This window comes from Oncorhynchus mykiss, chromosome 15 (assembly GCF_013265735.2).
Source record: "Oncorhynchus mykiss isolate Arlee chromosome 15, USDA_OmykA_1.1, whole genome shotgun sequence".
Classification (NCBI taxonomy): domain Eukaryota; kingdom Metazoa; phylum Chordata; class Actinopteri; order Salmoniformes; family Salmonidae; genus Oncorhynchus; species Oncorhynchus mykiss.
Window position 1 is genome coordinate 3455664 of NC_048579.1, and position 14618 is coordinate 3470281.

The window sequence follows — 14618 nt, forward strand, 5'->3', positions numbered from 1 at the left end:
CCCTGCTGCCTCTAATCTTCTTGTTATTGGGAGGTAGTGTGGGTGGAGGGTAGCCCTGCTGCCTCTAATCTTCTTGTTATTGGGAGGTAGTGTGGGTGGAGGGTAGCCCTGCTGCCTCTAATCATCTTGTTATGGGGAGGTAGTGTGGGTGGAGGGTAGCCCTGCTGCCTCTAATCATCTTGTTATTGGGAGGTAGTGTGGGTGGAGGGTAGCCCTGCTGCCTCTAATCTTCTTGTTATTGGGAGGTAGTGTGGGTGGAGGGTAGCCCTGCTGCCTCTAATCACCTTGTTATTGGGAGGTAGTGTGGATGGAGGGTAGTCCTGCTGCCTCTAATCATCTTGTTTTGGGGAGGTAGTGTGGGTGGAGGGTAGCCCTGCTGCCTCTAATCATCTTGTTATGGGGAGGTAGTGTGGATGAAGGGTAGTCCTGCTGCCTCTAATCACCTTGTTATTGGGAGGCAGTGTGGATGGAGGGTAGCCCTGTTTCCTCTAATCATCTTGTTATTGGGAGGTAGTGTGGATGAAGGGTAGCCCTGTTGCTATGCCTTCAGGCGTCCCCATTCCTCCCAGACGAAACAGTTTGGTTAAGTTGGTGCACCTATTATGACAACATTTTGTGACATTTTGGTTTGTTTTGGACTTTGGTGATTATTTTTCGACTGTTCACACTTTTTTCGGAGCCGAAGTCTACTCACCTTCGTCGTTGATTGATCAAGAGTTGGGCAAAAACCTTAAAATGTATGATAGATTTGTTGAGGTATCTTAGAAAAATGTCAGACTATTTTGAGGAAGTGTTTACAAGCTACAGTGTCTCAAAATGGACAAGAGTTTTCAGCTTTTTTCCCGTTTTTCAAGCGAAGGACTTATAAGGTAGTATGCAACAATCGTTCGGTTTGGTGCCAAACAAGGAACTGATGCATGCTGACACCTTAACTCTTTCCTTCTTTTAGTCACCTGGTCACCTTCTCTCTCAGGTTACTAATAGGTGCAATCACCTTCTCTCTCAGGTTACTAATAGGATCAATCACCTTCTCTCTCAGGTTACTAATAGGATCAATCACACCAAGCCTCTATAACCACCATGCCTCTATAACCACCAAGCCTCTATAACCACCAGGCCTCTATAACCACCAGGCCTCTATAACCACCAAGCCTCTATAACCACCAAGCCTCTATAACCACCAGGTCTCTATAACCACCAAGCCTCTATAACCACCAAGCCTCTATAACCACCAGGCCTCTATAACCACCAGGCCTCTATAACCACCAGGCCTCTATAACCACCAAGCCTCTATAACCACCAAGCCTCTATAACCACCAGGCCTCTATAACCATCAAGCCTCTATAACCACCAAGCCTCTATAACCACCAGGCCTCTATAACCACCAAGCCTCTATAACCACCAAGCCTCGGTGTGAAATAGAACATAGTCATGCGCTGATCCCATTTATCCACATAGTTTTGCGAACAGGCGTGAGCGCAGTAGATGTTGTTTGTTGGAGTTTACAATCTTAGTTACCTGCTGCTGGTATATCTCAGAGTTCTGTCCTCAGCTCTTTTGTTGCCAGTTGCTCTCGGTGTATCCATTCTAGCTCAGTGGGTGTGGCATGCAATGTTGTCCGTATGGCAGAGGGAGACACCTTCATAACTAGAGTGTAGAGGCCTGTCCGCCGCCCCACCGTAGATGGAGCCCCATCTGTGTGAAAGCCCACCATTCGATCCCATGGTAATTGTTTTTTTAATCAATATCACCACGCAGCACAATGAACAAACCCCTGTGCCATTTCATGCTCGGGAATCATGAGATGGAACAACATGTCCTCGTGAAAAGCATCCCTCAACATCTATAGCAAACAAAAGTCAATGCATGGGCATATCAGCCCTCAAAGCTAACGTCCATTTGGAGAGATTAAACTGTTTGTTTTTTTGAGTCCTTCAGTCACAGTTTCCTCTTGATTGCTGAACAGGGTTATCTGACACAGGTATTGATTTGAGTTTCTGTGCCTCTGCCTCCCCACACATTGTTTTCACCATATCAATAGCGGACGGTAATATCTACGTTTCCTGCAATAGAGTTGAATGCATATTTAGAAAGGGTTATTTGGCTGTCCCCATAGGAGAACCCTTTGATTAACTGTTTTTGGTTCAAGGTGGAACACTTTAGACATTTCTGCAAAATCAAGATGTGTCTGGTTGGATGGGGAGCGTTGCTGCACAGCTATTTTCATGTCTCTCCAGAGATGTTGGATCAGGTTCAAGTCTGGACTCTGGCCACTCAAGGACATTCATAGACTTGCCCTGAAGCCACTCATGCATTGTCTTAACTGTGTTAGGGTCTTTGTCCTGTAGGAAAGGAGAATCGTTGCCTCAGTCTGTGGTCCTGAGTGCTCTGGAGCAGGTTTTCATCAAATATTTCTCTGACCTTTGCTCTGTTCATTTTTCCCTCGATCCTGACTAGTCTCCCAGTCCCTGCTGCTGAAAAACATCCCCACAATATGATGCTGACACCACCATGCTTCACCGTAGGGATGGTACCAGATTTCCTCCAGACATGACGTTTGGCATTCAAGCCGAAGAGTTCCATCTTGGTTTCATCAGACCAGAGAATCTTGTTTCTCATGGTCTGAGAGTCCTTTAGGTGCCTTTTGGGAAACTCCAAGCGGGCTGTCATGTGCCTTTTATTGAGCAGTGCTTCAAAACATGCTTGGTAGCCTTTCCCAGATCTGTACCGCTACACAATCCTGTCTCTGAGCTCTTACAGACAGTTCCTTCGACCTCATGGCATGTTTTTTTGCTCTGAGATGCACTGTCAACTGTGGAACCTTATGTAGACAGGTGTGTGCCTTTCCAAATCATGTCCAATCAACTGAATTTACCACAGGTGGACTCCAATCAAGTTGTAGAAACATCTCAAAGATGATCCAATGGAAACAGGATGCACCTGAGCTACATTTTGAGTCTCATAGAGAAGCATCTGAATACTTGTGTTTTAGGTATTTCATAGAGAAGTGTCTGAATACTTGTGTTTTAGGTATTTCATAGAGAAGTGTCTGAATACTTGTGTTTTAGGTATTTCATAGAGAAGTGTCTGAATACTTGTGTTTTAGGTATTTCATAGAGAAGTGTCTGAATACTTGTGTTTTATGTATTTCATAGAGAAGTGTCTGAATACTTGTGTTTTAGGTATTTCATAGAGAAGTGTCTGAATACTTGTGTTTTAGGTATTTCATAGAGAAGTGTCTGAATACTTGTGTTTTATGTATTTCATAGAGAAGTGTCTGAATACTTGTGTTTTAGGTATTTCATAGAGAAGTGTCTGAATACTTGTGTTTTAGGTATTTCATAGAGAAGTGTCTGAATACTTGTGTTTTATGTATTTCATAGAGAAGTGTCTGAATACTTGTGTTTTAGGTATTTCATAGAGAAGTGTCTGAATACTTGTGTTTTAGGTATTTCATAGAGAAGTGTCTGAATACTTGTGTTTTAGGTATTTCATAGAGAAGTGTCTGAATACTTGTGTTTTAGGTATTTCATAGAGAAGTGTCTGAATACTTGTGTTTTAGGTATTTCATAGAGAAGTGTCTGAATACTTGTGTTTTAGGTATTTCATAGAGAAGTGTCTGAATACTTGTGTTTTATGTATTTCATAGAGAAGTGTCTGAATACTTGTGTTTTAGGTATTTCATAGAGAAGTGTCTGAATACTTGTGTTTTAGGTATTTCATAGAGAAGTGTCTGAATACTTGTGTTTTAGGTATTTCATAGAGAAGTGTCTGAATACTTGTGTTTTAGGTATTTCATAGAGAAGTGTCTGAATACTTGTGTTTTAGGTATTTCATAGAGAAGTGTCTGAATACTTGTGTTTTAGGTATTTCAGTTTTATATTTTGAATACATTGGCAAAAATTCAAAAAACTGTTTTTTTCACTTTGTAATTACGGGGATACTGTTTGTAGATTGATCAGGAACATGTTTTATTTTAATGTATTTTTACAATAAGGCTGTAACGTAACAAATTATGGAAAAAGTCCAGGGGTCTGATTTCTTTCCGAATGCACTGTATAACCATAACCATATATATATATATATATATATATGTATATATATCCTACTACCAGTCACTTTTTATGTATAAACCCACCTCAAACACTCCAGTGAACATTGAATACAGTGGAGTAAAGTGGTAAGAACATAAATGAACATGTGTCTTTGTGTTGGATAATGTACTTTCTTCTGTCCTGCGGTCAGGCAGGAGAACTATACTGTATCTCCCTTCATTGCCCCTCTCTCTATACACGTGTGGAACAGTGGAGGTTTGTTGAGGGGAGGACGGCTCGTGACAACGTCTGGAACTGAACGGAATGCCATCAAACACATGGAAACCGGTTCCTACTCCCAAATGAAGGTACCACCAACCTCCTGTGATCGACCAAGGTACTGACACTAAGTTGTAGTATCCTTACGTTCTCTGGTTTCTACCTCACCTTCATATTTGATAAAAAAATAAGAATTTCACTTTAATCTTTTACACCTGTTGTAGTATAATGTGCACGTGACGAATACAATAATTAATACATGAATTAATTAAACCTTAAAGTGGAAGATCAGTCTCTAGTCTCTTTTCTAAGACTAACAGCTGTAGGGGGATAAGTGCTATTAATGAGGTGCATCACTGATCAGAGCCCAAGAGAAGATTATCAAAAGTACCTGAGAGAGAAAAAAAAAGGAGAGAAGCTCTATTGATTCTTCGAGCTGGGCCGTGTGCTTAGCTTTCTGCACAGAAATCTCATTAAGGATACCAAGTTCTTCTTGGAATGGTGTGTGTGTGTGTGTGTGTGTGTGTGTGTGTGTGTGTGTCAGCAGTGTTTGCCATCCTCTACATAGAAGTTTTTTAATGAGCAGAGCTGCCTAGCAGACACAATCAATGGTGGCGAATCTCACTCAAACCAAATGTTTGTGTGTGGTTGTGTGTGCGTGCGTGGAGGTGTGTAACACACTGTAGTTGTTGAACCTGGAAACACAAAACAGATGGATTGGGGCCCTTCGGATTGAAGCCCAGGTTTCACAGCAATATCCTCCACTGAAGGTCAAGACACAGTCCACTCTCTCCCAAGGCTTCAAGGCCAGGTTCTGCTAGTAACATATGGGACTGAATGTCAAGACACGGTCCACTCTCTCCCAAGGCTTCAAGGCCAGGTTCTGCTAGTAACATATGGGACTGAATGTCAAGACACGGTCCACTCTCTCCCAAGGCTTCAAGGCCAGGTTCTGCTAGTAACATATGGGACTGAATGTCAAGACACGGTCCACTCTCTCCCAAGGCTTCAAGGCCAGCTTCTGCTAGTAACATATGGGACTGAATGTCAAGACACAATCCAATTCAAAGCCAGGTTGTTGTGGTAGCGTATTCTCAAATCAAAGTTTATTTGTCACGTGCGCCGAATACAACAGGTGTAGTAGACCTTACAGTGAAATGCTGAATACAACAGATGTAGTAGACCTTACAGTGAAATGCTGAATACAACAGGTGTAGTAGACCTTACAGTGAAATACTGAATACAACAGGTGTAGTAGACCTTACAGTGAAATGCTGAATACAACAGGTGTAGTAGACCTCACAGTGAAATGCTGAATCCAACAGGTGTAGTAGACCTTACAGTGAAATGCTGAATACAACAGGTGTAGTAGACCTTACTGTGAAATACTGAATACAACAGGTGTAGTAGACCTTACAGTGAAATGCTGAATACAACAGGTGTAGTAGACCTTACAGTGAAATGCTGAATACAACAGGTGTAGTAGACCTTACAGTGAAATGCTGAATACAACGGGTGTAGTAGACCTTACAGTGAAATGCTGAATACAACAGGTGTAGTAGACCTTACAGTGAAATGCTGAATTACAACAGGTGTAGTAGACCTTACAGTGAAATGCTGATTACAACAGGTGTAGTAGACCTCACAGTGAAATGCTTACTTACAGGCTCTAACCAATAGTGCAAAAAGGTATTAGGTGAACAATAGGTAAGTAGAGAAAAACAACAACAGTAAAAATACAGGCTATATACAGTAGAGAGGCTATATACAGTAGAGAGGCTATATACAGTAGAGAGGCTATATACAGTAGAGCGGCTATATACAGTAGAAAGGCTATATACAGTAGAGGGGCTATATACAGTAGAGAGGCTATATACAGTAGAGAGACTATATACAGTAGAGCGGCTATATACAGTAGAGAGGCTATATACAGTAGAGAGGCTATATACAGTAGAGAGGCTATATACAGTAGAGGGGCTATATACAGTAGAGCGGCTATATACAGTAGAGAGGCTATATACAGTAGAGAGGCTATATACAGTAGAGCGGCTATATACAGTAGAGAGGCTATATACAGTAGAGGGGCTATATACAGTAGAGAGGCTATATACAGTAGAGAGACTATATACAGTAGAGAGACTATATACAGTAGAGAGGCTATATACAGTAGAGAGGCTATATACAGTAGAGAGGCTACATACAGTAGAGAGGCTATATACAGTAGAGCAGCTATATACAGTAGAGAGGCTATATACAGTAGAGGGGCTATATACAGTAGAGAGGCTATATACAGTAGAGAGACTATATACAGTAGAGAGACTATATACAGTAGAGAGGCTATATACAGTAGAGAGGCTATATACAGTAGAGAGGCTATATACAGTAGAGAGGCTATATACAGTAGAAAGGCTATATACTGTAGAGAGGCTATATACAGTAGAGAGGCTATATACAGTAGAGAGGCTATATACAGTAGAGAGACTATATACAGTAGAGAGGCTATATACAGTAGAGAGGCTATATACAGTAGAGAGGCTATATACAGTAGAGAGGCTATATACAGTAGAAAGGCTATATACAGTAGAGAGGCTATATACAGTAGAGAGGCTATATACAGTAGAGAGGCTATATACAGTAGAGAGGCTATATACAGTAGAAAGGCTATATACTGTAGAGAGGCTATATACAGTAGAGAGGCTATATACAGTAGAGAGGCTATATACAGTAGAGAGACTATATACAGTAGAGAGGCTATATACAGTAGAGAGGCTATATACAGTAGAGAGGCTATATACAGTAGAGAGGCTATATACAGTAGTGAGGCTATATACAGTAGAGAGGCTATATACAGTAGAGAGGCTATATACAGTAGAGAGGCTATATACAGTAGTGAGGCTATATTCTGTAGAGAGGCTATATACAGTAGAGAGGCTATATACAGTAGAGAGGCTATATACAGTAGAGGGGCTATATACAGTAGAGAGGCTATATACAGTAGAGAGGCTATATACAGTAGCGAGGCTATATACAGTAGAGAGGCTATATACAGTAGTGAGGCTATATACAGTAGAGAGGCTATATACAGTAGAGAGGCTATATACAGTAGTGAGGCTATATACAGTAGTGAGGCTATATACAGTAGAGAGGCTATATACAGTAGTGAGGCTATATACAGTAGAGAGGCTATATACAGTAGAGAGGCTATATACAGTAGAGAGGCTATAGAGAGGCTATATACAGTAGAGAGGCTATATACAGTAGAGAGGATATATACAGTAGAGAGACTATAAAACTACCGAGGCTACATTCTGTTTTAATATTCAACATAGAAAAGTGACCAAAGAGCATTTACTGAAACTTGTTACAAATTACGGAGTCATCCATGATTCACCCATGAGTCACCCATGATTCACCCATGATTCACCATGATTCACCCATGAGTCACCCATGATTCACCCATGATTCACCATGATTCACCCATGAGTCACCCATGATTCACCCATGAGTCACCCATGATTCACCCATGATTCACCATGATTCACCCATGAGTCACCCATGATTCACCATGATTCACCATGATTCACCATGAGTCACCCATGATTCACCATGATTCACCATGATTCACCCATGAGTCACCATGAGTCACCCATGATTCACCATGATTCACTCATGAGTCACCCATGATTCACCAAAACAAATCTTTGGAAAGAGGAAGCAAAGATCTTAAGCATATCTTTTAATTTCAGTCTCCTTCATCTCCACCAACTGAAGTTACTTTTATGGATGTTTTTGCTATTAATAATTTAATATTAATGGCTGTACAGAAAGACTCTGGTGAAGGTGAATTACAGAGGAGGGACTTCTAGATACAATTAAAACATTTAAGGCTGGGGAAAACTCCAGGGATGGATGACATACCAGTTGAAGTACACCAAACTCTAGGGATGGATGACATACCAGTTGAAGTATACCAAACTCTAGGGATGGATGACATACCAGTGGAGATATACCAAACTCTAGGGATGGATGACATACCAGTGGAGATATACCAAACTCTAGGGATGGATGACATACCAGTTGAGATATACCAAACTCTAGCGATGGATGACATACCAGTGGAGATATACCAAACTCTAGGGATGGATGACATACCAGTTGAAGTATACCAAGCTCTAGGGATGGATGACATACCAGTTGAAGTATACCAAACTCTAGGGATGGATGACATACCAGTTGAGATATACCAAACTCTAGGGATGGATGACATACCAGTGGAGATATACCAAACTCTAGGGATGGATGACATACCAGTTGAAGTATACCAAGCTCTAGGGATGGATGACATACCAGTTGAAGTATACCAAGCTCTAGGGATGGATGACATACCAGTTGAAGTATACCAAACTCTAGGGATGGATGATATACCAGTTGAGATATACCAAACTCTAGGGATGGATGACATACCAGTGGAGATATACCAAACTCTAGGGATGGATGACATACCAGTTGAGATATACCAAACTCTAGCGATGGATGACATACCAGTGGAGATATACCAAACTCTAGGGATGGATGACATACCAGTTGAAGTATACCAAGCTCTAGTAATGGATGACATACCAGTGGAGATATACCAAACTCCGGGGATGGATGACATACTAGTTGAGATATACCAAACTCCGGGGATGGATGACATACTAGTTGAGATATACCAAACTCTAGGGATGGATGACATACCAGTGGAGAAATACGAAACTCTAGGGATGGATGACATACCAGTGGAGATATACCAAACTCCGGGGATGGATGACATACCAGTTGAAGTATACCAAACTCTAGGGATGGATGACATACCAGTTGAGATATACCACACTCTAGGGATGGATGACATACCAGTTGAGATATACCAAACTCTAGCGATGGATGACATACCAGTGGAGATATACCAAACTCTAGGGATGGATGACATACCAGCGGAGATATACCAAACTCCGGGGATGGATGACATACTAGTTGAGATATACCAAACTCTAGGGATGGATGACATACCAGTGGAGATATACCAAACTCCGGGGATGGATGACATACTAGTTGAGATATACCAAACTCTATGGATGGATGACATACCAGTGGAGATATACCAAACTCTAGGGATGGATGACATACCAGTGGAGATATACCAAACTCTAGGGATGGATGACATACCAGTTGAGATATACCAAACTCTAGCGATGGATGACATACCAGTGGAGATATACCAAACTCTAGGGATGGATGACATACCAGTTGAAGTATACCAAGCTCTAGGGATGGATGACATACCAGTTGAAGTATACCAAACTCTAGGGATGGATGACATACCAGTTGAGATATACCAAACTCTAGGGATGGATGACATACCAGTGGAGATATACCAAACTCTAGGGATGGATGACATACCAGTTGAAGTATACCAGGCTCTAGGGATGGATGACATACCAGTTGAAGTATACCAAGCTCTAGGGATGGATGACATACCAGTTGAAGTATACCAAACTCTAGGGATGGATGACATACCAGTTGAGATATACCAAACTCTAGGGATGGATGACATACCAGTGGAGATATACCAAACTCTAGGGATGGATGACATACCAGTTGAAGTATACCAAGCTCTAGTAATGGATGACATACCAGTGGAGATATACCAAACTCCGGGGATTGATGACATACTAGTTGAGATATACCAAACTCCGGGGATGGATGACATACTAGTTGAGATATACCAAACTCTAGGGATGGATGACATACTAGTTGAGATATACCAAACTCTAGGGATGGATGACATACCAGTTGAAGTATACCAAACTCTAGGGATGGATGACATACCAGTTGAGATATACCAAACTCTAGGGATGGATGACATACCAGTTGAGATATACCAAACTCTAGCGATGGATGACATACCAGTGGAGATATACCAAACTCTAGGGATGGATGACATACCAGTGGAGATATACCAAACTCCGGGGATGGATGACATACTAGTTGAGATATACCAAACTCTAGGGATGGATGACATACCAGTGGAGATATACCAAACTCTAGGGATGGATGACATACCAGTGGAGATATACCAAACTCTAGGGATGGATGACATACTAGTTGAGATATACCAAACTCTAGGGATGGATGACATACCAGTTGAAGTATACCAAACTCTAGGGATGGATGACATACCAGTGGAGATATACCAAACTCCGGGGATGGATGACATACCAGTTGAAGTATACCAAACTCTAGGGATGGATGACATACCAGTGGAAGTATACCAACATTTTTTTGATATACTCAGAGGACCGTTATTAGCATGTTTTAACCACTCCTATATAAACAGTACATTATAAGAAACTCAACAAGATCTGATTGAATTATTACTGAAACAGGAACAAACTGCTAAATGTAAAAATCCATTCCAACTGTAGCTAAATTCATAGCGCATACAATTCAAAAGGTATTGTTGGATATTATTCATCCTAATCAGACACATGTTTTACGAAACATTGGAGATAATAAAAGGCAAGGACATCGGAACATTAGAACACTATGAAATATCCGGGAAACCAGGCCTGTTGTTCATAGCTGACTCTGAAAGGCTTTTGATAAAGTACGACTGGAAGTTTGTACACAAATGCCTGGACTATTTCAAGTTGGGAGAATCTCTTATACAATTATGTATGGTAACCCTAGATATAGTATAGTATGTATATGCACAATGGGTTACAGTTATGTATAGTAGCCCTAGGCATACTATAGTACAGTATAGTATGCATATGTATAGTAAGCCTAGATATAGTATAGTATGTATATTTATAGTAACCCTAGATATAGTATAGTATAGTATGTATATGTATAGTAACCCTAGGTATAGTATAGTATAGTATGTATATGTATAGTAACCCTAGATATAGTATAGTATGTATATGTATAGTAACCCTAGGTATAGTATAGTATAGTATGTATAGTAACCCTAGGTATAGTATAGTATGCATATGTAAAGTAACCCTAGATATAGTATAGTATAGTATGTATATGTATTGTAACCCTAGGTATAGTATAGTATAGTATGCATATGTAGAGTAACCCTAGGTATAGTGTAGTATAGTATGTATATGTATTGTAACCCTAGATATAGTATAGTATGTATATGTATAGTAACCCTAGGTATAGTATAGTATAGTATGTATAGTAACCCTAGGTATAGTATAGTATGTATATGTAAAGTAACCCTAGGTGTAGTATAGCATAGTATGTATATGTAGAGTAGCCCTAGATATAGTATAGCATGTACATGTAGAGTAACCCTATGTATAGTATAGTATAGTATGTATATGTATAGTAACCCTAGGTGTAGTATAGTATAGTATGTATATGTATAGTAACCCTAGGTATAGTATAGTATGTATATGTATAGTAACCCTAGATATAGTATAGTATGAATATGAATAGTAACCCTAGGTATAGTATAGTATGTATATGTATAGTAACCCTAGATATAGTCGAGTATGTATATGTATAGTAACCCTAGGTGTAGTATAGCATAGTATGTATATGTAGAGTAGCCCTAGATATAGTATAGTATGTATATGTATAGTAACCCTAGATATAGTATAGTATGTATATGAATAGTAACCCTAGGTATAGTATAGTATGTATATGTATAGTAACCCTAGATATAGTCGAGTATGTATATGTATAGTAACCCTAGGTGTAGTATAGTATAGTATGTATATGTAGAGTAACCCTAGATATAGTATAGTATGTATATGTATAGTAACCCTAGATATAGTATAGTATGTATATGAATAGTAACCCTAGGTATAGTATAGTATGTATATGTATAGTAACCCTAGATATAGTCGAGTATGTATATGTATAGTAACCCTAGGTGTAGTATAGTATAGTATGTATATGTAGAGTAACCCTAGATATAGTATAGTATGTATATGTATAGTAACCCTAGGTATAGTATAGTATGTATATGTAGAGTAACCCTAGGTATAGTATAGTATAGTATGTATATGTATAGTAACCCCAGGTATAGTATAGTATGTATATGTATAGTAACCCTAGGTATAGTATAGTATGTATATGTATAGTACCCCTAGATATAGTATAGTATGTATATGTATAGTAACCCCAGGTATAGTATAGTATGTATATGTATAGTAACCCTAGGTATAGTATAGTATAGTATAGTATAGTATGTATATGTATAGTAACCCTAGGAATAGTATAGTATGTATATGTATAGTAACCCTAGATATAGTATAGTATGTATATGTATAGTAACCCTAGATATAGTATAGTATGTATATGTATATGTATAGTAACCCTAGATATAGTATATTATGTATATGTATATGTATAGTAACCCTAGGTATAGTATAGTATGTATATGTATAGTAACCCTAGGTATAGTATAGTATGTATATGTATAGTAACCCTAGATATAGTATAGTATGTATATGTATATGTATAGTAACCCTAGATATAGTATAGTATGTATATGTATATGTATAGTAACCCTAGGTATAGTATAGTATGTATATGTATAGTAACCCTAGATATAGTATAGTATGTATATGTATAGTAACCCTAGGTATAGTATAGTATGTATATGTATAGTAACCCTAGGTATAGTATAGTATGTATATGTATAGTAACCCTAGGTATAGTATAGTATGTATATGTATAGTAACCCTAGGTGTAGTATAGTATAGTATGTATATGTATAGTAACCCTAGATATAGTATAGTATGTATATGTATAGTAACCCTAGGTATAGTATAGTATGTATATGTATAGTAACCCTAGGTATAGTATAGTATGTATATGTATAGTAACCCTAGGTATAGTATAGTATGTATATGTATATGTATAGTAACCCTAGATATAGTATAGTATGTATATGTATATGTATAGTAACCCTAGGTATAGTATAGTATGTATATGTATAGTAACCCTAGGTGTAGTATAGTATAGTATGTATATGTATAGTAACCCTAGGTGTAGTATAGTATAGTATGTATATGTATAGTAACCCTAGGTATAGTATAGTATGTATATGTATAGTAACCCTAGGTGTAGTATAGTATGTATATGTATAGTAACCCTAGGTATAGTATAGTATGTATATGTATAGTAACCCTAGGTATAGTATAGTATGTATATGTATAGTAACCCTAGGTATAGTATAGTATGTATATGTATAGTAACCCTAGGTATAGTATAGTATGTATATGTATAGTAACCCTAGGTATAGTATAGTATAGTATGTATATGTATAGTAACCCTAGATATAGTATAGTATGTATATGTATAGTAACCCTAGATATAGTATAGTATGTATATGTATAGTAACCCTAGGTATAGTATAGTATGTATATGTATAGTAACCCTAGGTATAGTATAGTATGTATATGTATAGTAACCCTAGATATAGTATAGTATGTATATGTATAGTAACCCTAGGTATAGTATAGTATGTATATGTATAGTAACCCTAGATATAGTATAGTATGTATATGTATAGTAACCCTAGGTATAGTATAGTATGTATATGTATAGTAACCCTAGGTGTAGTATAGTATAGTATGTATATGTATAGTAACCCTAGGTATAGTATAGTATGTATATGTATAGTAACCCTAGGTGTAGTATAGTATGTATATGTATAGTAACCCTAGGTATAGTATAGTATGTATATGTATAGTAACCCTAGGTGTAGTATAGTATAGTATGTATATGTATAGTAACCCTAGGTATAGTATAGTATGTATATGTATAGTAACCCTAGGTGTAGTATAGTATGTATATGTATAGTAACCCTAGGTATAGTATAGTATGTATATGTATAGTAACCCTAGATATAGTATAGTATGTATATGTATAGTAACCCTAGGTATAGTATAGTATGTATATGTATAGTAACCCTAGGAATAGTATAGTATGTAAATGTAGAGTAACCCTAGGTATAGTATAGTATAGTATTTATATGTATAGTAACCCCAGGTATAGTATAGTATGTATATGTATAGTAACCCTAGGTATAGTATAGTATAGTATGTGTAGTAACCCTAGGTATAGTATAGTATGTATATGTATAGTAACCCCAGGTATAGTATAGTATGTATATGTATAGTAACCCCAGGTATAGTATAGTATGTATATGTATAGTAACCCCAGGTATACTATAGTATGTATATGTATAGTAACCCTAGATATAGTATAGTATAGTATGTATATGTATAGTAACCCTAGGTA